This window comes from Triturus cristatus, chromosome 8, assembly GCF_964204655.1.
Source record: "Triturus cristatus chromosome 8, aTriCri1.1, whole genome shotgun sequence".
Lineage (NCBI taxonomy): Eukaryota > Metazoa > Chordata > Amphibia > Caudata > Salamandridae > Triturus > Triturus cristatus.
The window spans coordinates 929,088,249-929,115,287 of NC_140591.1; the positions used below are offsets into that span (position 1 = coordinate 929,088,249).

At 44.8% G+C, this 27,039-nt stretch overlaps 1 protein-coding gene across 14 annotated transcripts in view; it reads left to right on the plus strand.

The window, feature by feature from the left end:
- Positions 1-27,039, plus strand: part of DMD (dystrophin) — a 7,596,173-nt gene that overhangs the window by 1,828,310 nt on the left and 5,740,824 nt on the right. The gene's annotated exons all lie outside the window — the stretch shown is intronic.

A 27,039-nucleotide genomic window follows, 5' to 3' on the forward strand; every position in this document is an offset into this window, starting at 1 on the left:
GGGGGGGGGTGAGGGTATTCGACAGACACCCACAAGGGAAAATTAAATGAATAAATAATTTTCACTCATTGTCGTCTGTCGAAATACCCTCCCACCTAGGGCCCACCGCTCTTACCGGCACGGGCCGCGGCTGATTTCCAACATTTTCAAATATTAAATGCTAAGCGATAGGGTTAGCATGTAACAGGTTGAAGCTATTGGAAATCAAAGTGCCTGACTAAATTGCTATTACTGTTGTTTTTAAACTTTGTTTATGGGTTTACTAGGGACAGAAGACTTTCCATTACAATGAGTTTTCTGAGTGAGCCTGGACGGAGTTCGCAGAGTTCTGCAACACAAAACTCAGCGAAGTGCTGAGAAAAATCTGCTGCGCTCTGCAAAGTTCCGCGATTAGCAGAGTGTGGTAAGTTGTGCTGCTTGCATTGATTTTTAGCAACCGGGGTTTGTTCTGTGCTGTAAAATCAGTGCAAACTGCACCACGTGCTGTGCAAGAAGGCACCCCTTCTTTCTGCCGCTTGAGTAGATGTTCTGCTAGAGCAGCAGTTTCCTCAACGCAAGCAGCAGGTTTCTCAACGCGAGCGGTAGTGACCTGCCGTGACAATCCGCATAGAGAAATCTCACCTAGAGGTGGTATAGCATGTGATTTTTCTCGCTCGCGTTTGCCAACTGAATGTTGGCGAGCCTCTCCTTGCCATTATGCTGAGTTTTTCGTCACTCCATGCGGAGTGGGCAAACCTCTCTGAAATCCGCCAGCGGAGCGGAATTCATCGCCCACCTCTTTTTTTAGGATATAGCGAGATGCACACATGTATTTGCTTTTTGGGATATCAAAAGGGCACATGCCATCAAAGAAAACAACATATTTATGATGGCCTACAGCACATTGCACTATTATGACACTGGACAGTGCTTGTGACTCATGAAAAAATTATTTGCCACTAGAAACTGAAATTTCGCGTCAGCTTTACTAACATTTTTAATCTTTCAATTTATGAATGGAATAATTGAACTCTTCACGGAAATCCCAAAAATGCTCCTCTGCAACTCCAAATTCTTTCTTAATTGATAATAGTTTCATTCATCAATTGTTATCTCTGTTACACTGCCATGTACACTAAAGACATCAGTCTGGGCATCATCACACTCAAAGAAGGCAAAGTCGAAAATGGTACTCCAGGTCCAGTTAACTTATCTGACCATTTTGCTCATACCCTTCTCCATTTTTTTCTAAATATTGTTGCCTATTAGTAACCAGGGAACCCAAGCAATGAAAAATGGATTTGAAAGAGGAAATCATCAAAGGTCAACAAGGAAGTCCTGACAGATATAATAGATGCAATGGCCCATGAAACATATGTAAATTGATACTTGTATAGTGCATTACTCACCCGCAAGGGTCTCAAGGCGCTTGTACGAATACCGCTGTGGAACCCATCCTGGCTTTCCCTGTGAGGCGTCCACTCCAGGCACCCCCAAGGTGGAGGCCAGGCATCCTTAGCGTTGTGGGGGCCGTTGTGGAGATTAAGCAAGCTATTGCCCAGAGTTGCACAGTGGGACTCTATGATTGGAATGGCACCGAGGCGAGAATTATCAGGTCCGTGGAATTTTGAGCCCAAGACCCACTGAGGCGGGGAATTGAACCCTGGTCCTGGGCTAGACCTCTGCATCAGGGTCTGCCGCTCTAATCATTGAGCCACACTTCTCAGCCATATAAATGTAAAAAAATAAAATATGTGGATATTAGAAGTGTAAAGAACTAAAGGCGTTTCGGAATGCTCTGAAGGGCAGATTTACTAATATGTCACTCAACAAAGCTCAGCAGTCAAAGTTATGTTGCTTTGTTGCATGTGAGGGAAAGGGAAGTGCAGCGCCATATCTACTAAGTTGCTAGATGTTGCCAAGCACTGGAGAACAATTTAGTTGGCTTGCGCAATAGACACACCCTTGTACCATATTGCAAATGTATATGAGGGATGTCAAGCATAGGTTTTATATGGTAAGGGAGTCATACTAGTACAAAATACTATGCCTAGACAAACATTAAAATGCTTCCAACTCTTTATATGTGCAGTTGTACAGTGCTGCCGACTTGCAAAGTGGATCATTTAAAAGAAAAAAAACTTTTCTCCTACATTACACCCGCCTCAAGTAGGTGCACTTTTTGGCACGATGCCCTTTCTTCATAGGGCTTTTTTGGCAAAAAATCATGCTAAAGATCGTTCCTTATAGACTGTTCTCCAACTTGCCTATAACGTATCGCTGTGATTTTACTTTGTCCTCTATATTACGCCTGTAATGTATCATGGACCGTATGTAACGTGATATTCATAGCCCTCTAATATACGCCCGTAATGTATCACAGATCTATGTAGAATGTGTTATTCATAGTCCACCTGTACCTCTCCAAAATAGCTTTATTTCCTTTTGCAACGCACTTGGATAATTTGTTGTCTTTTTCTTATAATTTTCCTTGGTTTCATCATATGGCTGTGTTATTGCTATTTACTTTTACTGTGTTTTCATTTTGTTTCATTCTTTCTGAAAAATCAATAAAAACAATTTGAAATTAAAAACAAAATCATAGGTGGCAGCGTAGAAAGGCCCATGCAATACCTATGGTACGCTCCTCGATGCACAGCAGCAAATGGTTACATTTAGACAATTTCCAACAGAAATAAATTATTTTCATCACTTTTGTTCAAGTTTTATTTATGTTACGGAACTCCGAAGCGAACCTCAGAAAAACAGTTGTAAAATATACATATATCCATAAAACATAAAAAATCACTTAATATACATAGGAAACCCCAATCCACAATAAAACTGCCACACTGTAACATCCATAACATCAGGATACATTTAAAAAACCCTTAAAAAAAGTCAAAGATTCTATAACAAAACATTAAAATGGAAGGCGCATAATGGGACTGTTGTACTTCAGATGCCAATCATATGGATAACTGCAGGCATATGGCTCTCAACAATTTTGGACAGTGTAAAAAATGTGCCGGACAAACGAATAAGACATGGTTCAAGTCTTAGATCCTGTTATGGCATATTTTATATTCTGAGGAGATTCCATACCATTTGGCCATGAGGGGGCTGAAGGAGAGTGTACCCAACCTCGAAAGGATTCAGAAATGTGTCAAACAATGAGGCAGGCTCCAATAAATATTTACTGTAATGGAATTGATTATATACCGGAAGCCCCTTTTCTGTGGCACGTCTCCCTATCCATGCAAAAATGCAACTCCCATGTGGCCTATTTTAGGGCGGTTTTTAGTTGTGACACTGTTAGTGTGAGGACAAAGTTGAGGTCTAAATTTCACTGATCAACCACAAAATAGGAAGTTTCTATAGGCTATTGACTTGTCCTTTTGTCTTCTAGCATTTCTTTCTTCATAAGTGACCTTTCTTCATAAGTTCATTACTCCTTGCTACACAGGTAACCCAGTGTACTACTCCAGCCAGGCCTCCTGACATATGCACTTATTAGCCCATTTGCAGTCTGAAGGCGGCCTCTGAAATTGCAGAATTAACCAAAGAAATGTTTCTCAATATCTGTCCTTCCACCACATTTAGGAAGCCTCATTTAGCCACTCCAACTGCCTCCAAACCATACAGAAGGGAAGTTGGGATTTTCCCTCTGTAAGCCTCCTGAAGACAAAAGAAGCATCTTCTACCTGTGGCCCTATAAACTGCACCCAAACCTTTGGCCTTGGTCTGCACTTTACTCTAGTTATTTTTGATATGGGCCTTATCACAAAGATTGCAGCACATTAAATACCTATTTCTAGGAGCCAAGGAGAAATTCTAATATTTGTGTTTCTTCTTGCCATGAAAGGACATCATTTTACTTTTTAATATGTTAATCTTTATGTAATGAGTGTTAGAACATTGTTGCAATGGCAGCAGGCAACAATTTAGTGCTTTAGGGAGAGGTCTAAAAATAATATATCATCTGCATATAACAAGCAGGCTATTGTTTTACGCCAATGGATGATGTAATACCCTCACTCTGAGATAGGAGACCTGAGATATCTGAAATATATAGTGGGAAAAGAATCAGGGCTAGGAGGCACCCTTGATTTAAATCATTTTGAGTTTTTTTGTTCTCAGAGAGGCTTTGATCACCACCTAAAAGTACACTACACCAGGTAGAGGAATGGAGTGTGATTACTAAGTCAAGCAGTGTGCCTGGAATACCCAGCCTTATAAGCTTCCTCCACATCAAAGGAGGGTCCACTTTGTCAAATGCCGTGCAGAAGTCTATAATGGCTGCATAGGTAGCTCCACCGCTTACCCCTACATACTTCTCATTAATCAGCAAAAGGGCCTCTTTATTGTCCATCGTTCCATAAGTTCTCCGGAACCCGGTTTGCTCCATAAAGATTATATTGGTATCTTCTGCCCACTCGTTTATCTGGGTCAGAAGACATTTTGTAAAAACTTTTCCCATCGCATCTAAGAGAGCTATCTGTCTGCAGTTACCTGGCAGATTTTGATCTCCGTTCTTATATAACAGGTATATAATGCTTCCTGTCCAGGAGGGACAGGGGGCTTTCATATTCTTGAAACAGCTTTTGGAAACTTGGAACAATATTTTGCTGAGAAGGAGGGTTCTTGTTTTATAGCAGAGATAGGGACGTCATCGGGCCCCATCGCAGAAGATGAATGCATCTCTCATATGGCTAGTTGGATTTCACTAACTGAGGGGGGAATGAGAATATAAGCTCATTTCTAGGTCAGTACATTTAACCTCCTCTTTATTTTCCGCATTTCATTCCCCAATAAAATTAATCTAGCTAGCTTCTTTGATGGCAGAGGGAAGCAATCTTACTCTTGAGGCAAACCCTCTGCTACTAAGGTCCAAAAGGGCCTCATCTGTACCGTAATCAATGCCTCTCTCAAATCTACCCATAGTCGTTCACATTCCTCTCTTTTCAGGCAGGCCTTTCGAGGGAATATATCATGTATTGTTTTCTGAATAGGGTATTTATTTCTCTATTCAACAAGAGAATCAGGAGGGGAGTAGGCTTGAAGCTACTCTTAGCTGTTTTTTTATTAGCCCTTACTAACAACTGCTTCATGAACATGGAAGAGCTTTCCAATTCATCGCCCTTCCAGCCATTAAAACTTTCAAGGGTAAATTCTAATTTACCCTTTAATTCAATGAGCATCCTATGATTCCACTGTGGCATTCTTGGTTTTTTTTTTAGCAAACTTAAAGGAAATCCCATCAGATCTCCAGGAACAGATAGGTGACATATTTAAGCCTAGATAGAAGATCACCAGGCTATGATCACTGATGGGTACATCCACTACCTTTAAATCACCCAGTAAGTAAAAAGAAGCGGAGCCAACCACCCCGTACTCTGGTATTGTACCTCGCCTTAAGGATTTATGTGTGTATTGTGCGGGCGAATAAGTTAGTAGTCATCCATTTGCGATAATACAGTTACTACTTTTCAAATGACCCAATAGGAGAGAGCCTCTCTTATCAGTTCTTATCTTTGATGGAAACGTGATCGGGGGCTTCCTCTTTTTCAACGTCACGTAGTTGTTTCAAAGCATGATTATATAGTTTGCAGTTTAGGTCCCCTACCAAGATTACGTGAGGAGCCTGATCCTTATCAAGATATTTTTTGATAAATTAAAAAACCTTGTGCACAAGTGCATCATATGAGGCCTCAGGTGGAAAATGCACATTTACAAATAAAAGCTGTTGTACACCCTGCACCCCACCAGGATGGAAGAGAGTTAATGTCATAAAGAAATCAGAGGGATCCACATAGTAATCATACTTCCACTTATACCTATTCGAAAAGAGAAATGGTATTCCCTCTTAGCATGTCCTCTTCTAGAGGGCCTGGCTTTACAATCAATAGAAAAGTAGTCATAACACTGAAGCTCTCTATCACACCATATCTCCTGAAGGCAGATCATATACAATTTTAGCACGCTTAGGAATTGTAGCTTCCCCCTGCTGTTTTTTACTCCCAATGCGTTCCAAGAAACAGTCTTTAACTTATTGCTAATTATAGGACAGTAAAGGGCGATTAGTCAAAAAAGCACTATTTTAGACACTGGGCAGCTGTTTCCATCTATGTGTTTGCTTCTGTGCGCTTAGGTTGGATATATTGTGGGCTCCCTATAAGTTTCCCGTCTTCCATTTTTCCAAGGTGTACTTGCAACACCTCAGCATCAGTCCTCAGGACAGCGCTATAGGATGGGGGAGGACAGTCCTTCCCCCCAAGCTTTACCCTGACTATGGCAGATACTTGCCTCCATTTCACCCCTCTCCTCTGGTACTGGAATGACATTGATATATCTACATTGCAAGCTTTAAAAAAATATTTTTATTGTGTTTACAATACGTTTAGAATAAGAAGCCCCCTTGATTCGGCTCTAACCCCTGTATGTTGTAAAGAGACCAGGTTAGTGTCTCTGCTTTGGATTAGATTGAAAGTCGCTATGCTCATAAAACAGTTAAGTAAACAATCAGTACATTTGTAGTGCGCACTTCTTACGCGTGAGGGTCTCAAGGCACTGGGGGGGGGTGCTGCTACTGCTCAAACAGCCAGGTCTTGGGGGAGTCTCCTGAAGGCCAGCAGGTCCTGGGTCTGTCGTAGGCAGATGGGAAGGGTGTTGCAGGTTTTTGTGGCGAGGTGGGAGAACGATCTGCCACCGGCGGTCGCTCGACTGATGCGGGGGATCGTGGCGAGGGCGAGGTCGGTGAAGCGAAGCTGGCGGTTTGGGGTGTAGAAGTTGAGTCGTTCGTTGAGGTACGCTGGTCCAGTGTTGTGGAGAGCTTTGTGAGCGTGGGTGAGGAGCTTGAAGGTGATCCTCTTGTTGACGGGGAGCCAGTGCAGGTCTTTCAGGTGGGCTATGATGTGGCTGGGGATGTCGAGGATGAGGCATGCGGAGGCGTTCTGTATGCGTTGTAGTCGTTTCTGGAGTTTGGCTGAGGTTCCTGCGTAGAGAGCGTTTTCGTAGTCCAGTCTGCTGCTGACGAGGGCCTGGGTGACTGTCCTTCTGGTACCGATGGGGATCCATCTGTAGATCCTGCGGAGCATGCGGAGGGTGTTGAAGCAGGAGGAGGAGACGGCGTTCACTTGCTGGGTCATTGACGATGCGGAGTCCAGGATGACTCACAGGTTGCGTACGTGGTCAGTGGGCATCGGTGCAGCTCCCATTGCAGCCGGCCACCATGAGTGGTCCCAGGCGGAGAGGGTGGATCCGATAATGAGGACCTCCATCTTGTCCGAGTTCAGTTTCAGGTGGCTGTTCATCATCAATTCGGCGATGGCCTTCATTCCTTCATGGAGGTTGGATTTGGCGGTGGTGGGGGCTTTGGTGAGGGAGAGGATCAGCAGGGTGTCGTCGGCATATGAGACAATGTTGAGGTCGTGCGATCGGGCAATGTTGGCGAGCGGTGCCATGTAGATGTTGAAGAGTTTCGGGCTGAGGGACGATCCTTGGGGTACGTCGCAGATGATCTTGGTGTCTTTAGAGCAGAATGGGGAGAGGCGACCACTCTGGGTTCTGCCGGTGAGGAAGGAGGTGGTCCAGTCCTGTGCCTTGTCATGGATCCCTGCGTTGTGGAGGCGTGTGCAGAGGGTGTGGTGGCAGACAGTGTCGAAGGCAGCCAGGAGGTCCAGGAGGATGAGAGCCGCGGTTTCTCCGTTGTCCATCATGCCCTGATGTCGTCGGTGGCAGCGATGAGGGCTGTTTCGGTGATGTGGTTGCTGCGGAATCCGGATTGGGACGGGTCCAGGATGTTGTTCTTTTCGAGGAAGGAGGTCAGTTGCCTGTTGATAATCTTCTCGATGAATTTCGCCGGGAACGGCAGGAGAGAGATGGGCCGGAAGTTCTTGAGATCCTTGGGGTCTGCCTTGGGTTTCTTGAGTAGGGCGTTGATCTCAGTGTGCTTCCAGCTCTCCGGGAAGGTGGCAGTCTCGAAGGAGCTGTTGATGATCTTGCAGAGATGGGGTGCGTTGGTGGAGCTTGCTTTGTTGAAGATGTGGTGTGGGCAGGGGTCGGATGGTGAACCGGAGTGGATGGTGTTCATGATTTTTATGGTGTCTTCGTCGTTGACGTGGGTCCAGGAAAGCAGGGGGTCGATGTGGCTGGGGGGCGGTAAGGAATGCAAACATATTCAAAATAAATCAGAGTCAAAAAGTGGAATAATTTCAAATTTGCAGGCTTTGATATTACACTGCATTTGACCTTTAGATTCATGATTACACAAAATCCAAGGGCCTTTCTTTGTACTTGGATCCACAAATGAGGTGGTCATTGGGTTCAAGGAGATCAAGATGGAAGGTGGCTGACCAGCTATGGATACTGTTCCTAACTCCTTTGAACTTCTCATGATCACTGGACCGGCATTTATGTGTGAGCCGGGACCTGAGCTAGAACATGTGCGTCATTCCTTCTGACCTTGGGAATTACTCAGGCCCCCCCTGACCTTGATGGCTTGTTAGGTCTTTGTGAGAGATCTGCTCCGTCTCTGAAATTCAGTTTTCTACGTCCTCTTTTTGTAATTCTTCAGTTAAGAGTTTTCTTCCCTTTCCGTTGTTTTGATTTACCTTTTGGCTTTAGCTGGGCAGAACATGGCTCACCTGCGTCTATGTTCGATGTGGGGTGAGATTTGAAGATAAAAAACACTTCCTTTTCCATGAGTTGGATTTTCTTACCAGCATCTATTTCTACAGTGGTGTCCATATCCATATCATAGATGTATTTCCTGAAACATGTTCGACTTTCCACTGTAAGGGTTTCTTCCATACTTGCTTTATAGTTAGGTTTTCCTGTTTGTGAACCAAAATCGATTTGAGTCCGTGCCTTTTTATGGGCATCCTTTGCATTTGATGGAGGGATCACCTCTGGTAAAATAATTTGGTCAGCGCCGATTCCCCCACCTTTCTTTCCTTCAATCGGCTCCTTTATTATAGCTGTCACTGTGTCCAGAGAAGAATCCAACCCCCCTAAAAATGTTTCCAGCAGAGTTAAGATGGAGGATAGAAGCCTCTCTAAACACAGTAGGGAGGCTGAGATCTTTACCTCATGATCTGGGGCTTTGCACAGCTGATTGACCATTACTTTCAGTTCTGGCGTCCCTGATAATTGTCATAATAAATGAGAGTGATTTGAGGATGTACTGCTGAACATTTGCAGACCAGATAGGTAGTGTCAATGGCAGAGAGTTCAGGGGGTGTAATTTATGCTCCTTTTATAGTTGCCCATATTTCCTACAAAGGTCTAAATGTATATCTGGTAACGTAAAATCTTCCTCCAAGGTGCCAGAGGCTACTCTTTTAAAAAGACCCTCCTGTGATGGATAAGCTGACACTCCCACTATGATAGGTGCTATTGTTGACGTGACTGAAACTGGGCATGGGGAGGAGTAAATTCAGGGGAAGGAGCATGATCTGAGCTTAGTGAGCCAAGTTATTTTCTTTACGGTTGCTTCTCATGATGCATATTTCCTAATCTATTCTCCTCCAGAGGCATTGCTTTTGGTGCGACCACCCAAGCATTAGGACCATTGAAGTATTGAAGTTGGGGCGCCCTGATTGATGTCTTTGTCACCACCATGGTTTCTTGAGTTGCCTTTTCCAATTCACACAGAGAGAAAATTAGATTCTTGCCATTCAGTGCAGTGACTAAGGGGTCTCTACCTCGTGGGGGGTTAGATTTAGTTTCTGCACATGATCTCAATGTATTTGCTTGCACAGTGCTTGTGATCTTCCAATGCTTTAGGGCCAACATTACACAGATCCATTATTTGTTTTAGTGAGATATCAAGCATTCCAGATTCCTATAGGGGTTAATTCTCATTTATGCTGCCAGTCAAAGAGTGCTCTACACAATCATAGTTATTTATTCATTAATAGCAGCAGAAAAAGTTCGAGAGGGAGAGGGCACATGGTAATAAGCTGCACTGCGACCTGGCACGACCGCCTGCTCTACCAACGTGCTCTCCCTCCCAGTGAGGCCCCCCTAATTTTTCACCTCTCTCCCTTGAATCTTCGGCGTCATGCACATTCTCTCTTCAGACTTCTCTGTATAGTTCATGGTGTCAGAGAGAAAAAGTAAGCGACAGTCAATTCACAAACAGTCGGAACCGACAGAGGCAAGCAGAGTTAGTTTCCAGGATTCTTAGAGAGCCTGAAGGCAGGCTTCACTTTAGAGAACCAGTGAGCCGGCTTTGCTTTAGTAAAGTAACAGGCAAAATCATGGGCCAGCTGCAGACCCATAATGGGGTCAAGGTCGGGGTTAACTCGCTCCCTGGGTCCCTCCAGCCCCATTACCAGAGAAGCTGCAGCTCTGTGGCTCAATGGCATGAATGCCCATCCTGGGCCATCTGCTCGCCCAATGCTCACTGCTCAGCAGCCTCGTAGCATCTGCATCAGGTTCCTCACGGCGTCGGCATCTGTGTCAATGCATCTGGCAAATAACCATCACCTTCCCTTTTGGTAACTTTGCCATGATTTAAAGGGTTAAACAATCTGACCCTTAGCTTCCAAATGATTTTGTTGTTAAAATCCTTCTCCAGAGACCCTGGTACAGCTTTTATTTGAAAAAATTAATATAAAAAATGTATATTCATAGCAAATGTACCTTATACAAAGAGAAAGCGCTCAAGCTAAAAAAAGTCCCAAAATATCTTCAAGAAAATAATTGACTTGATTTACTTGATTTGAAATATTCTTATAGAGCACTTATACACTCCTGGGCATTGTGCCACTATAAAAAAGGCCAGACCAGGAAGTGTTCTAATTCCTTTACCTAATAGACAGAACCTTAAAAATATAAACATGCATACATTCTTCAGCAAAACAAGTATAGTTTGACAGCTTTTCAGTGAAAGTTGTGAATGGACTGACCAGAGGCATAGAGTGAGGTTTTTCCACATCTGGTGGCCTACCAGACGAAGGGAATGAAATCTAGCCCTTCTGAGGTGGATCTCAAGTAATGAAATCTTGAATTTTCAGGAACTGTTTGTACCGTACTGAACGAAGGGCTGTTGAACTTTGTTCCATAGAACAACTTGTGGATGGGGCAGGGTGCCTTATAGTTGCTTTATGGCTTGCCTGACAGACAGCAGAAGATAATTGTAGCTTAAGATAAGGGATTGAATTTTTTGAGACTGGCTGCTCAAAGTGTACAGTTATTCATCATTTGCATTTTAGCCTAGGCATTTCAGGGAAATGATTTTGCAGTAGTGAATTCTCAACATAACAAATGCTGACCCTACTTTGGCATGGAGCTTTGTGGTAGAAAAGTTGGAATTTTTCCTAGACATTTCACAGCATAACAAAAAGGAAAAAGAAACTGTGCTTAATTGTACAATTAAGACAAGGTTCCTGTCAAGGCGAACCCCATGAACCTTAGCTGATGGTAGTGGAGCATCACTCAAGTAGGAAGGCCAAATGCCATTTTGCCATCAGTCTTTATTTTTGTTTAACACCATGATCTCTGTTGTGTTTCCATTCAATTCCAGAAATGTTTGAGACATCTATAACTGATCACCTAGTAAACATTCATTCAAGCTAGTTGTTGCCTTCAGTTTGAGATGAGCGAGGTAAACAATCATTTGTGTATCATCTGAAAATGAAGATGCTTAACAGCAGTAAGATCCAAGTAGCTGAGTTAGAGTACACAGGTACACATTAAAAAGCCTTGATGATATTGCAAAATATCAGTAATCCGAACACAATGCCGTCACGAAGATTGGTAATTTGTTAGAAGAAGCAGGATGTTTCACTCCGGCACATCGTGCTTCCACTAACAAATTAACAATCTTCTTGATGGCATTTTTGGGATTCCTGAATTATTTAAAATGTGGTCACTCAAACCCTGAGGGCTTGCTAAGGAGAAACACAACTATGGAAGAGATGCGGAATGACTCTAACTGCTTGTATGCAGTTCTTTTGAATTGTAAACGCCACTTCTGTTATGGAGCACATGGAGAGGTCGATTCAGCTTCATTCCTTTACCCATCTCAGAAAACTTACCTCTCTGCTGGTTACTTTCAGTACTAACTGAATGAATGATGTACTCGTTGGGGCCGATTCACAGAACTAACTTAAGACAAAATCCTAAACTTACTACTTTTGGTATTCACAGAAGTTAGGATTTTGTCATAAGTTTGTCTTAAGACAAACTTAAGACAGACTTAAGACAGACTTAAGACAGACTTAAGACAAACTTAAGAAAAATCCTAACTTAAGTCTGACTTAAGTCTGACTTAAGTCTGTCTTAAGTCTGTCTTAAGTCTGTCTTAAGTCTTTCTTAAGTCTGTCTTAAGTCTGTCTTAAGTCTGTCTTAAATCTGTCTTAAGTCTGTCTTAAGTTTGTCTTAAGAAAAACTTAAGACAAAATCCTAACTTAAGTCTGTCTTAAGTCTGTCTTAAGTTTGTCTTAAGGCTTTCTTAAGTCTGTCTTAAGTTAGTTCTGTGAATCGGGCCCATTGAGTTGAATGCTCACTAGGATTATAGGACTACGACCATAATTCATCTGGTGTCTCCTTTAATCTTCTGCCCTGATGATGATCCTTTTATGATTTATTTGGCATTGCGGGTTGAAACCTCGACAGATTTCAAAAGTGGACTCTTTTTAACTTGATTGTGGATTGTGATATTCATAAGATGAGTGTCTCTATTAACTCATACTACCCAGTCACATGTATACAGTATTGTACAGAACACCAGTGCACTATTTATTCACTTTATCACTTTCACTGCTCTGTCACCAAATAGGAGCACCTCGAGTCAGTATTAGATATTACTTGATTTTGAAATAATAATTAGTTGAATTGAAATAAAATGCATTACAGATATGAATAATCCTTGCTTGTTAGAAGGGTTCCATTGCTGCGGAACTCAAGGGCTACACTTCCCCCGTCAGGACCATTTGTGTCTTTAAGCTCTATTCTACCCAGGTCCCTAGGTAACTGGGTGCCCCCCTTTGTTTTCCTAAATATCTTAATGTGGTCATTAGTAGAAAAGTAAAAGATGAATGCCTTTTGGATGTGAGCATTCAGTATTGTCTCACTAGATACCTAATCACCTAAAATTCTCTTTTAGGCTACTGATAAGGTTAAGGTACAAGAGAGCTCCAAGATCTGAAAGATGAGGTAGTACTTCATTTTAGCATCTCTCACACAAAAGTCTTCCCTAAATGGACCAGCATATTCTGCTGACTGTGTAGAATTAGTGCCATTAGCCCTAGATAGGCTTGCCGAAGGTGCTCCTTCTATGGACTAACTGTGCAGTTGTGTGCAAACTCCCTTTATTGAGGTTGTTAATGTAGCACATGGTAGGGAGGAATGTCTAGTCCTGCTCTGTAGGAGAGTAGGATCTGCTTCACATGGGTATCCCCACTTTTTGCTGGTGTGTCACTGTTTTTCGACCTTAGTCTGGCTGTGGCCCTGCTAACCAGGAACCCAGCCTAGCTGCTTCCTCTCTAAAATGGTTTCCATGTACATTAGGTATAATTCTAATTGGATTCTGGAGTGCCTTATAAGCCCCTAGTATATGGTATACTATGTACCTAGGGCATAGGTACCTCAGAGGCCTACCAGGGGCTGAAGCATGTATTATGCCACCCCTGGGAAGCACTCCAAAATGACACCACAGGTCTGCCACTGCAGCCTGGGTAAGGTGGTGCCTGCACCCCTTACTGTGGTATAGGCTACCTATATCACTACCATTGCACACACATATAAAACCTATAAGTCACTCCTATGGCAGGCCTTAATAATCCTGAAGGTGGAGTGCTTGGTTTTTATGTGAGAGGCTGCCCCTGCATGAGCAGAGCCTCTCTGCAGCGTTCAGAGTACCTCCTCTGATGCTATTTGTGGTGCAGCCTGACCATATACTCTTAAGTGCATCATAACCTTGCGGTAAATGCTAACTTTGGACTGGCTGCATGGAAACATGTCGTGTTTGGTGTCAAACGCTTTGGAATACTACCCCCCCCCCACCAGTTCAGGCGGCGGAGGTAGCATTCCACCCTTCTAGAGGGAGAGACATGTTCACACTGGTCTACCTGGTAAAGACTTCCTACAGCTCTGGCATTACAAAATGGATGCCACTGCCACAGACACGGGTCTGGCCTCCTGCTGCTGACCGAAACTCCGGCAGGGGAGGCCTGGACAATAGGTTTCCTGTCCCAGGGAGGTGTAACCACCTCCCCAGACAGGCAGATGTGTATTGGGGCTGGGCGGGAGCACTCTCTGGTGCTTTGAAGTCCTGCACTGGGGGCACACTTGGTGTCCCTGTGCATAGTCCAGTTCAAACCGGTTGCTGGGGCTACCTGCCCCTTTTCTGGTGTGAAACTGGACAAAGGAAATGGGTGTAACCACCCCTCTTTCCAAACCCTCCCATAGGTGGGTCCCTAGAGTATGTCCAACCCCTAAACTTTGTATAAGTATGGGAACCCAGTCCTTGCGACTTTAGATTACCTTGGACGAAACTCTGCAACATATATCCTTGACCTTCGATGTTCTGTTTCAACTAGAAGACTGAAGAAATCTCCCTTGGGGTTAAGAAGTGACTCCCCTGCTTGGCAGGCACCAAAGAAGCAACTGTCCGGTCTGCAACTCTGAAGCTCCCGCTGGACGCCGAAGTCTTCACATCCCCAGAGGTGGATTTTCAGACTTCCACTAGGCTACCCTGAGTCCACAGCAAAGCTGAGGCCCGTGACTATCGTGGGTGATGTGGAACCGTGACCCCTGGACACCGTGATCTTTTGCTGATCCATCATCTTCCTGGTCTTCCTCGAAGTTGTGCTTTGAGCTCCGAGTAGCCCCAGCCTTACGCACCTCCTGCACCGAAGATCTCTGGCCTCCACTCCACGAGTGATCCATGGGCCAGTTTCAAGTGCGACCGCTTGAGGCTCCTTCGCGATCGCTAGCCCGTTGGCTAGTGGGTCCCCACAAAGGCAACTCCTCTTCTGATTGAGCTTTCCTGGTTGCTCCAGACATGCCCCAACTTACCCTTGCTGGGTGAGTCCCTCAGACCTTGCTGGTCTGCGCCGTCGTCCTTTCTCTATTTCCAAGTGACTCGCCGCTGCCAAGGCTTGTTGGGTCCAATCTGGTCGACAACACCGCAGCACTCGACAGACTTTGTGGGACAGCTCGAATCCAGCTCCTGGTTGTCGTCGACTCCTCCTGGACCTCGTGGCTGAAGAGTCAAGACACCTGTCAACTCACCTGAAGCACCCAACATCTGTGGGCATTGGACTATCGTTCCCCTGGTCACTGGTAAGTGACCCAAACTCTGTCCCCTCTGCTTTCAGGTTCCTCCATCCTCGGTCCAGGCTTGGATCTCTTCGGACACTTCTCCTCTTCACGGCAGCAGCACTTCTTGAGCAGCTTCCATTGAAAACGACACCGCGACCTGACACCATTTGACACCTATGCACCCGGCTTCCCTGGGTGAGGTAACTCGAGTACTTCGGTGCTCCCATGGGTGTTGGCCCTAGACACCTCTAAGCCCAAAAGAGTTTGCTTGTAGTCGTCCTCTAAGTGTCCTTAAACTCTTAATTTCCAACCGCGACTTTCCCCATAGAAGTTAATGTTGATTCGCGGCTGTGTTCTCACACTGCACGCGTCCCCCGTGGGTCCCCTGTGTCACTACCTTGGGTGGTTCCTTGTGGTCGAAGCACTTTTGCAGGCTCTAGTCTTTGTGTCTAGTTCAGTTGTGGTTCTTATACAACTTTATTGGTATATGGTTTGGTGTATTTGTGCTTTTACTGTTGAATACTGACTTGTAACTTAAGTACTTCGAACTCTAGCCTCATAAAGAGACTAGAGGGGTGTGCTTTATCTTCAATACATATACTTTAAATATATACCTGGTGTGGTTGTCCTTTCATTTGATCATTCAAGAGGTTATAGGCTGGTAAAACAAGCTGCTTTACATTCCTTCAAGACTTAGCCTGAAGGCTGCTCTCCATAGCTACCACTAGGATATCTTTCAATAAAGGTTGTCTTTAACCTATCACCATAAGGGGTTGTTTGGACTGATACAGTGTGTCCACTATAACTACTGGACAGCATATATCAGGCCAACTTCTCACATGCTCTGAAACAATATGGTGGCAATGAATGACAACCTAACCAGAAAAGAATACCCCCAAAACCCTGCTTTTTAATCATTAGAGCTCTGGCTCTTGTCTCCTTGTAGTGCGTGTCTGTAGGCGCCGGGAAACCTCCGGGTAGCTGTGTGCCATATAAAATTAAAAAATAAATAAATAAATGGTGCGTATGTGGTGGGATGCAGGAAAGTCCAGAAAAACAAGACAGCAGGGGAAAATTGCAGAAATCAGCATCCTCCACAGTATGCTCCCTCCAGTAATAATCAAACTTTGCTATCAATATTTCGAGTAAATAAGATGTAGTTACTAGAATCAAGACGAACAAAGTAAACAAGGCTTCAGAAGTAACTGGCTATTAGCTTTCCAGACTGGACCTCGCAGCAATCCCCTTCAAAGCGAGGTCAGCCAAGTGGCACATAGCAGAAATTATAACTAAATCCATTCAGAAACAATACTGCATCTGAAACAACATCCCAAACAGAAAAAATAACACCCCAAGATGGCAGCCATTTTCTCGGACGCATGTTAAGTCCACACACAAAATAAGACAGCAAGAGAAAAAAACTGAAATCATCACCGTCTGCTGGAAAGTATGTTCACACCAGTAATGTTCAAGAGGTTCTGTCAGTGCGTTAGTGTAGATACTGCCACCTGTAGCGGATCTGTGGTGGCCAATGGAGATGGGCACTCCGCCCATTCCAGCTGGCGTAGTAAAAAACTTGGGTGTAAATTGGGAGGCTGATCTCTCCTTCTCGGTGCAGATACAGCAAGTAACAGCGGCCTTTTTCAGCAAGCTGAGACACGTGCAAAAATGTCTACATCTGTTGCCAGAAGACTCCCGCCAGGTCATAGTTCATGCCATGGTGATATCTAGGCTGGACTATGCCAATGGCCTATACCTGGGTCTATAAGTTATGGGGTAGGGGGTGCACTCCTCTGTTTTTCAAGCTAATAAAAGAAACAATCGGTGCTACAGCAAGCAAGAGCTGTCAGCAGTTGCTCATAAAATGCCAAATAAATCACAAGTGTGGGAGCTTGTGTTTGCTGCGTACTGTTCACAGGTATATAGCCAACAATCTTTAAACGTGTATACACATTTTACCAATGATTTGCTTGTAAAAAACATTTCAAACCATGGTTGCATGATATTTACATACATTTGTATTCAATGACATAGAATTCAATGTTTTGTTGAAAATTACAGTTTTCAAGTACTTCAACAGAAATCATCAATGCAATTACAAATTTGCAAAATGATACAGTTAAGGGTGCTCATGCCCAATGCATTTCGGAACATACAAGTTCCTTCCTCAGGGGAAATTTTTAGGTAGCCAGTGTTTGTCTGCATGAAGTGAATGTAATCTAATGGAGGTATACCGAACGTATTTCTCTAAGTGGCACCCATTACTTCTGATATCTTGGAGAAAAATATAATCGCGTTCGACCCAGTAACTTCCGTAACGTTACGGAAGTTACTGGGTCGAACGCGATCATATTTTTCTCCAGATATCAGAAGTAATGGGTGCCACTTAGAGAAATACGTTCGGTATACCTCCATTAGATTACATTCACTAAGGAATACCGGTTCATGCAGACAAACACTGGCTACCTAAGAATTTCCCCTGAGGAAGGAACTTGTATGTTCCGAAATGCATTGGGCATGAGCACCCTTGACTGTATCATTTTGCAAATTTGTAATTGCATTGATGATTTCTGTTGAAGTACTTGAAAATTGTAATTTTCAACAAAACATTGAATTCTATGTCATTGAATACAAATGTATGTAAATATCATGCAACCATGGTTTGAAATTATTTTTTACAAGCAAATCATTGGTAAAATGTGTATACACGTTTAAAAATTGTTGGTTATATACCTGTGAACAGTGCGCAGCAAACACAAGCTCCCACACTTGTGATTTATTTGGCTATACCGGGGTCTGCCAGCGTATCTAATCAAAGAATTACAGATGATACAGAACGTGGCTGCAAGATTGATTAGACGCGTTCCATTTCGTCACCATATCTCTCCGCACATTAAAGAGTTGCACTGGCTACCGGAAAAAAAAATAACAGAATTCAAAGCCCTAACGCTAGCTTTCCGGTCAGTTCATGGGAGGTGTCCCAGCTATCTGAGACAACGTTTATGTCTCTACAGACAGAATCGCACCCTGAGGTCCAACTCCCAAAATGTGCTTTGTATTTCACGAGTTAAGAAAGCCCGACTCGGCGGCGGGATCATTTACAGTAGGGGCGTTCAAGCGCTGGAATTCTTTGCCCAACAGCATACGTCTGATTAATTCTGAATCACTATTTAGGAAAGCATTAAAAACATGGCTTTTCAGTTCAGTATAAATTGCTCTCTGGACCCGACATGACTCTGCCTGGCCACTCGCTGCCGACTGCCTCTATAGTGCCGGGACACCTCTGCTGGAGGTAACTGTTTGCGCTCTACAAATGGCTTTATTATTAATAAATAAAGCATTGTAACATAATAGGTAAAGACGACTTTCCAAGTCAAATGGAGTCATCAACATCTTTAAAGAAAGGTGTGAGGCGTTTACCCGTTGAGAAGCTGAAGAAGATACAATTTCCCTCAGATACCCCATAAATGTCTAACCAATTAAAGTTAAATACACGAGGGGCTGGATCACATAAAGTTAGTGTTTGAAGTGTCTAAATCATAGTTTTACAAAGATTGCCATTGGCTAAAATAATCGATTTGTACTGATGGCATGTTTGCACCACTGAAAGTGTTAAATGTGTTCCTGTACTCTAGACCACTATGTATTCATTTTTGCTGCATTTCACAGGAAACATGTAAACAAGAAAAAACATGTAGCTATTTGGATCTGTACCTGCAAATCGCGGGCATGTATTTGAGTTTGTTCCTCTATCGTTCTTTCCAATTTCGAATTACGATTAGTTCTTAAGTAATTTTTCTTATCAGTGTCGCTGAGTTTTTCATTCTGGTCCTCCTCATTTAGATATACACGCAAATACATCTCTATGTTCAGTGAAACTTAAAGTTTAATGTGGTTAGTAGATGTATGGCAGTAGTACTGCATGAAAAGGTTTGTTCAACGGGGTCTGGTGGCTTAGCACACTAATGCACCCACTGTAGTGACCTGTGTGTTAAATTGAAAGATGTCTCGTAGACAGGTCATGTAGAAAACCAGTTATCCAATCCAATCCAAATTACTTTATTTCGGCCACTGGGGCCATCAAAGTACAGTTCACAGTAAAACAGGTATAGTAAATTTTGTAGTTAAAAAATTATAAATTTCTCAAATTCATATATTAAACAAGTCATCCAGTGGACATACACATGTTAAAAATCTCATATGAAGTAAAAAAGCTCATTATACAGTCATCAGCCAGTTAAAAAGATAAAAGATAGGTGCAACCGACTAGTGGAAAGCAGCACTCAATGATTAATACGCAGCTAAAAATGTGGGACTACGGCACTAAACCCAGACCATGCATATAATTAATGAACCTTATTTCAATTCAGTGCATTTCTACAGCCCCGTGGTTCTGTTTAAGAATAGCTTGTCGAATGTGCCACATGCTATTTAAAAATCGGGATACAGCAAAGACTATTGGTGGATGAGTATCATGCTTTAAAACTCTGTAGGCCTCTGTGCAGCGCACAAAGCCCAGGTTCTTGCAGAGTTATATTAACCAACGCTTACGCTGCAATCGATAGGCTGGACAGAGGAACAGAACGTGTATTTCGGACTGCACCTTATAATTACATGCAGGGCAATCCCCCTTTTGTTCTTTGACCCACTTACTGGTAATTGCTAGTAAGGGGAGGGTCCCTAGTCTAAATTGCACGTAAAGTTTCCTAGCCAGTGGGGGTTGAATGAAGTCCAAAAACTGTTCCTTACTGTATGTATTTTTAACAGTTATAGGTTTATTCATCAGGTTACAGATTCAAATATAAGTTACAGGATGATGGTAAGATCCATAATATGCCCCACCAGGAGCAGCCTCCTTGCTGCTCAGCCTATCTGCTCCAACTGACATCTCCTCAAGCACAAACACACTCAACATTCCAATGACATCACCATTGGCTGAGCAACAAGGCAGAGAACAAGAATAGGGAGGATGCATTAACCAACAAGTAGGTTATAACACATCTTCCCCCTTATAATGATGAAAGAAAACCAAATGTATGAAAGATGATAAGACCTACATATGACATGTCCAATAAATTCATCACAAATAACATGACCTTCCAAACTAGTAAAAAATAAGAAACAACTCATGGCAGGACTAGGGATTACACACCCCCCTACAGCACTTACACAACACATGGCAGGACTGGGGATTCCAACCCCCCTACTGCACTTACACAACTCATGGCAGGAGAGCTCCATCCCCCTCCCTTAGAGAAACTAATATTTGGGTACTCGCCACCCACAAACTCACAATAATAGTGGAACACACCTTCCGATAGGGGAATACACCTCCCTTTGAAACTGAACAAAACGTGATAGGGGAAATTACCTCCCTATGGGGGAACAATCCTCCCTGAGAAACAGAATAAGACCGTAATAGAGGAACTTGAAGTAATAAGGGAACCCACCTCCCTATAGGGGAATACACCTCCCTTTGAAACTGCACAAAACGTAATAGGGGAAACTACCTCCCTATAAGGGAACACATAAAACCGCAATAGGGGAACACACTCACTTCCCTATAATCCAAGATTGGGGCCCTCCCTACTCCAGAAAACAGCAAAAAGACACTCACAACCCCACACAACAGTAGGAGGGTACTCACCACCCAAGAACTCACAGTAATAGGGGAACACACCTCCCTATAGGATAATACACCTCCCTTTGAAACTAATCAAAACAAAATAGGGGAACATACCTCCCACTTGGCACTCACCACGCCACCAATAGGATACTCACCTCCCAAGGATCTCACAGGATCTGACTGTACAAACCAATACAAGACATGACAAGCATGTGCCCCACAAACCTAAGTTAAATCACAGTACCGACAATAGCATCACTGAAACTGGCACATGAAACGAGAGTCCTTAGAAAATGTAAAGATGTACGCTACTTCACAGAATAGAATGAGTCACTATCCAAGTTGTAAATGATCAATAATACAGTGTAGGTCCATAACAGCTGCAACCACAACATGTTCACCAAATAGAAAAGAATGCATAAACAATGCCAGAAACGGGAGGAGCCTAGCGCGCAACCAAGATGGCCGCGTAGGCACAGGGCTCCCGAGGGCCTCCGCAACCTCCCACGTCTATCCTGAAAATATCCTGATTCTATCGACGGGCTTCTACAGGCGAACCTACGCGGAGGTGATACCCGTTGTCCAAACTCGAATCGGACTTCAGGAACCGGGATAGCATCGACTTTAAGTTGGCGGCCTACTCCTGACCTTGCCCCGGATTCGAGTTGGCATGGTGCCTGGGCAGAAAGTGAACAACAACGGCATGCAGGACCCGGGCCGGTGCGCACCCCATACTTTCACTTTCGGTTTCGGGTCTCCTCTCTGAAACTGGCTGAGGGGCCCTGGATTGTCAGCACACATTTATAGTGGGAAGATCGGGTATCCTGCCTGGATCTTGGACACTAGTCTGGACTACCTTTCGTGATCGCCGCGGCTCCCTAGATTGGCTGTCCGGGGATTGCTAATCGTGTTGGTGGACGACAACCTTGGCGACCATCAGACAATGGCGGCTAGATTGGACGGAGATAAACAAAAATCCAAGTCGACTAGGCGGGGAGTTTATACCCAAGCCAATAACATGGACCGCTATGCCCAGTCAAAAGGATCCCCTAGTGGACTGCATAAGTCACCGGAGAGATCCAAGGATGGCCCGGGATCGTCTACGGAGTTAACATTGCAGGACGTCATGGGTGCCATCGATGAGATGAAAGCGGCGGTCGGACAGCAATTCGACACCTTGGCACATAAATTGGACACGGTTTTGATCGACGTTAATCTAGTCAGAGCGGACCTTTCACAAACGAATGAAAAGGTCAAATCCTTGGGTCTGACAACGTCGAGTCTGGTAACAGACGTGTCTGATCTGCAAACCGAGGTCCGTAATCTGCGGACATCTAATGATTTGTCTGTCCGTCGGCTGGAGGATTTTGAAAGTAGGGCTCGGCGGAATAATGTGCGCATAATAGGGGTGCCGGAGAAATCGGAGGTCCCTGCGGCTGACCTCTTCGTGGAAGACCTCGTGATCAACCATCTCGCACCCAAAGAATTGAGTAAATTCTTTGCGGTCGAGCGGGCCCATAGAGTTCCGGGTGGTAAGCCGAAAACGGGCGCTCCCCCACGGCCCACATTGCCAGAATTTTTCATTTTAGGGACAGGGACGCTATCCTGCAGGCCTCGAGGATGAGTGGGCCGACGAAGTTTGAGAACACTAATATAAGTTTCTACCCGGACTTCACACAATCGGTCCAAATGCAGCGACAGGGGTTCATGGGTGTTAAACGGCGACTGAGAGGCATGGAACTGAAATATGCGATGCTCTTTCCGGCCAGGTTGCGTGTTGAGTTTGAGGATCGTACACATTTCTTCGATCGGCCGGAGGAGGTTGGAGAGTGGCTTGATACCCTGCCCCAGCAACAAAGTCGAGAGGGACAGACCGAGGATAATGGAGTGGGCTTGGCTGGACAGGAATAGACTCTTGGTTCCCGGTGACTGAACATTGCGATGACACTTCCATACTTCGGTTCGATGTTTCTATTTAGTGCCTTATCCTTAAATGCCCGGGGGTTGTGGGGTGCTTAGTGAGGCTCTTTCCTCCTCTGGGTTTTCTTTTTGTAGATTAGTTAATGCTAGGGCGACAGGCACACTGCAAGTTGGGGGGGGCTACATGGGCTCACGCAGGGGTGCAGGGAGGGGGGAGTTGTAACGGAAACGTTGGTGGGGAGGGGGGGAGTTGGGGAATGTGTGAATGTTTTACAAGGCAACGTAACGTTATACGACTGGTGGCCGGGGTCGTGTTCTCTGGGGGGAGGGAGTTGTGCGCGAGGTTGGGATGGGGGGTAGGGGATTGAGGGTACTCTCATGGAATGTGAATGGATTGGGGGACAGGATTAAACGTGGGGTGGTGCTGCAGTTTTTGAAACGGCTGTCGCCAGATATTGTCTTTCTGCAGGAAACGCATCTAATTGGGAATTCTTGCCATGCTATGAATAGGCGGGGATATCGTCTCGCTGTTCATTCTGGTTTCACTTCTGGCTCGAGGGGGGTGGGCATCTTGATTAGAGCCTCTCTCCCGTTGGAGGTAGACGATATGATTCATGATGACAGAGGGCGGTATGCTGCACTTGTAGGCCGATGGGAAGGCAGAACCGTCTCGCTAGTTTCTGTTTATGTCCCACCAGGATTGCAGACCGTAACTTTTGCTGATTTGGGGCGAATGGTCTTGGGACTCCCAGGGGGGTTCTGGTGATGGGGGGCGATTCTAATTCTGTCGTATCCGGTAGAGCGGATCGTCACCCTCCCAGGGATCTCCCTGGGGCACAGGCCTGGCTGAGTGGGTTTATAGATACCCTCGGACTGATAGACTGCTGGAGATTAATGCACCCGGGGCAGGTGCAATACACTTTCCACTCAGGGGCTCATGGAAGTTTATCGAGACTTGATTATGTCCTTATGCCGGCGGCCCAAGCTGTGATGGTTAGGGAAGTAGGACATCTGGCTTGGGGTATTTCTGATCACTCCCCACTACTATTGCACATTGAGGTCGCCCCCGGGGCTGAGGGGAGGGTAGCACCGATTAACCCTTGGTACCTGCGTAATCCTAAAATCCGGGCGGACCTGGTCAAGTCTCTTGAACACTATTTCAATGAAAATGTGGGGTCAGTCTCATCTGCTGTCTCGTTATGGGAAGCCTTCAAAACAGTGATCCGTGGGTAAGCTCTTTCTCTAATTTCCCACTCCAAGAAAAGCAAGATTGAGGAGGTGGTTCGCCTTGAAAACGAAATAGCCAAGTTGGATGTGATGAGTAGAGAGCAACAAGGACGCTTATACGATGTGGGGGATAAGGCTGGAAAATTGATTGCATGGTTGGACAAGAAAGAGAGAGCGAGTCGAGTGGTGCCGGTTATTGAGAGAACGGATGGCGTGCGTGTGACTGACCCTGTGGAAATTGTTGAATGTTTCGCGACTTATTTCCGCGAAGTATATTCTCCAGTCTCGGATTGCCTTGAGGATGACTCTCATCTGTTGCTGAGAGATATTGCGTTGCCATCTTTGTCAGAGGCGGATAGGGTACTGATGGACGCGACGTTGTTGCCTGATGAGATTGCTTTGGCCATTCGCTCGGACGTCTCTGGCAAGGCCATGGGTCCCTCAGCACAAGTCCCTAAAGGGCCCTCCCATGCAGCAGGCCACTTACTGGACCCAGTCTTTTCAAACATTCCGGCCATTATTGCTTTTCTTCCAAATCCTCTTAGCTGGACGGACCATTATTTGGTTCATATTTCCATCCAGGTAGCTGATAATTCTAAAAGACACCCCCCCCCCTTCTATCCCAAGGCGCCCATGGCACAAACTAGACAGCAGTCTGCTTATAGACAACCTGAAAACCACGTGCCCTGTCTGGCCGAGGAATTTAGAGGAAGCTGACGCCGCGTATAGAGAGTGGATTAATAAGTCGCTAGACCAGCTGATTCCCGTAACACTGTCTAAGTCCAAACGTGCGCAACCTCATCTTTGGTACTCAAAGACACTGGCTGAACAAAAAGAGCAATGTAAGTTGCTCGAACGCGCATGGAGAAAATCCTATGACCCCCAAGCCAAAAGTACATTCAGGTCTGCGACAAAAACGTATCATAAATTAATTTAAAAAGCTAAAGCCAGATACTATACTGACACGATTCTGTCAAGTGCAAATCAATCTAAAACAATATTTTCTATGGTGAAAGAAATGACTAAGCTTCCAGAAGGACCTAACAATACGATTACTTCTAATGCTCATTGTAACGAGATTGCACCTTCTTTATAAATAAAGTACAGGGTATTTATAAGTCCTTCCCCCCGAATGTCGCAAGCCCGGACTCCACCATAGTTGAGACACCTCATGATCTCCCATATTCTCTCAGCTCCCTTCCATCTATTTCTGCGGACCAGATGGATAGGCTGATTGTTAAAATTAAATCCGGTTCCCCGGAGGATCCTGTCAAACCCGAAATGGCGCGACTTCAGAAGGATCCCATTCTGTCAGAAGGTCTGAAACTGATTAATAAAACCCTGGAATCAACCATAATACCTAGATTCTGGAAGCATGCTAAGGTCGTCCCTCTATTAAAAAAACCCACCTTGGATCCCTCCAAGCCGGAAAATTTCCGACCAATATCCTTGCTACCCTATTTATCCAAGATAGCGGAATCTCATGTAAATTCCATTCTGATCAACTATTTAGAGGCCAATGGAATTTTAGATGACTCCCAAAATGGTTTTCGGACGAATCATAGTACTGAATCGGCCTTATTAGCCGTCACAGAACAATTAAGGGAGGTGCAGGACCGAGGTGGTACAGCGGCACTGGTCCTGTTTGACCTGAGTGCAGCATTCAACACGGTCTCCCATGAGATCCTCTTAAGAAGACTGTGGGAGATCGGGGTCCGAGATGGAGCCCTAGAGTGGTTCGTTTCATTTTTGACGGACCGCTCTTTCCAGGTCCATGCTCCACCGCATAAATCAGGAAGGTTTCCGCTGTGCTGTGGCGTCCCCCAGGGGTCTGCACTTAGCCCCACGCTATTTAATGTGTACGTCCGCCCCCTAGCCGTACTGGCTAGAGCTCGTAACATCAAATTAACATCTTATGCGGACGACACACAGTTTATTTTCTCCTTCTCCAGTGATACCAACGCCGACAAAATTAAATTCCAAGAAGATCTATCGGCCATTGCAGACTGGATGACTGAAAATCGTCTCCAGCTTAATTCATCTAAGACTGAGGTACTACTGGTTGGGAAGGAGACTCAAAAATGGGACGATCAGTGGTGGCCATCTGCATTGGGACCTGCACCCACTCCTAAGAAGGAGGTCAAAAACTTGGGTATTATGGTCGATAACCGACTAGACCTTGACTCCCACGCCAAAAAGGTGGCAGGCGTGTGCTATGGCCGTCTTCGGTCTCTGAGACCAATTCTGGGTTTTTTCGAACCCCCAGTCCGTCAGATGATCATTCAGGCCATGGTGCTGTCAAACATTGACTACTGCAATGTCCTCATGCTGGGCTCTAATCAATCTACGATTTACAGACTTCAAAGAGCTCAGAATGCGGCCGCACGCAGTCTGTTTGGTTTGCCAAAAAACTGTCATATCTCCCCTATCCTCCATCATCTGCACTGGTTGCCTGTAAAGCAGCGTATCCAATTTAAGGCACTTTGCCTTATCCATAAAATTCTCTACTCCTCGGGCCCTAAAATTCTGAAAAATCTAAGCTCTCTATACGTCCCCACTCGGGCTCTCCGTTCTGAAGATCTGTTTCTGGCCCACATTCCTATGATTCAGAGGAGCAGAGCAGGAGGCCGATCCTTTAGATACTTGGCTCCGAAATTGTGGAATACAATCCCGCTTGAAGCTCGTGCTATTACGAATCATCTGTCTTTCAGGAAAAAAATGAAGACTTGGCTATTTAACACTCCTTAGGCCCGGTTTTCTGTAGTTCTTCCCACACTTGGCTCGGTTGCTGTGTATCTGGCTCGTCTGCAAGCGCTGGGACGCCCTGTTGCTGGGGTAGCCATGCGCTATATAAGCTGCCCTGACATAACATAACATATTGCCAATCCTCTGGGGTGCTGGAGAGTTGTAAACGTAGTATCCACCGTATCCAAATCAGTAGCGGGACTACTCTTTAACCTGTTGATGTTCTGGTAAAATCTTGTTATTAGAGACGCCAGGCTGCAAGACAAGAG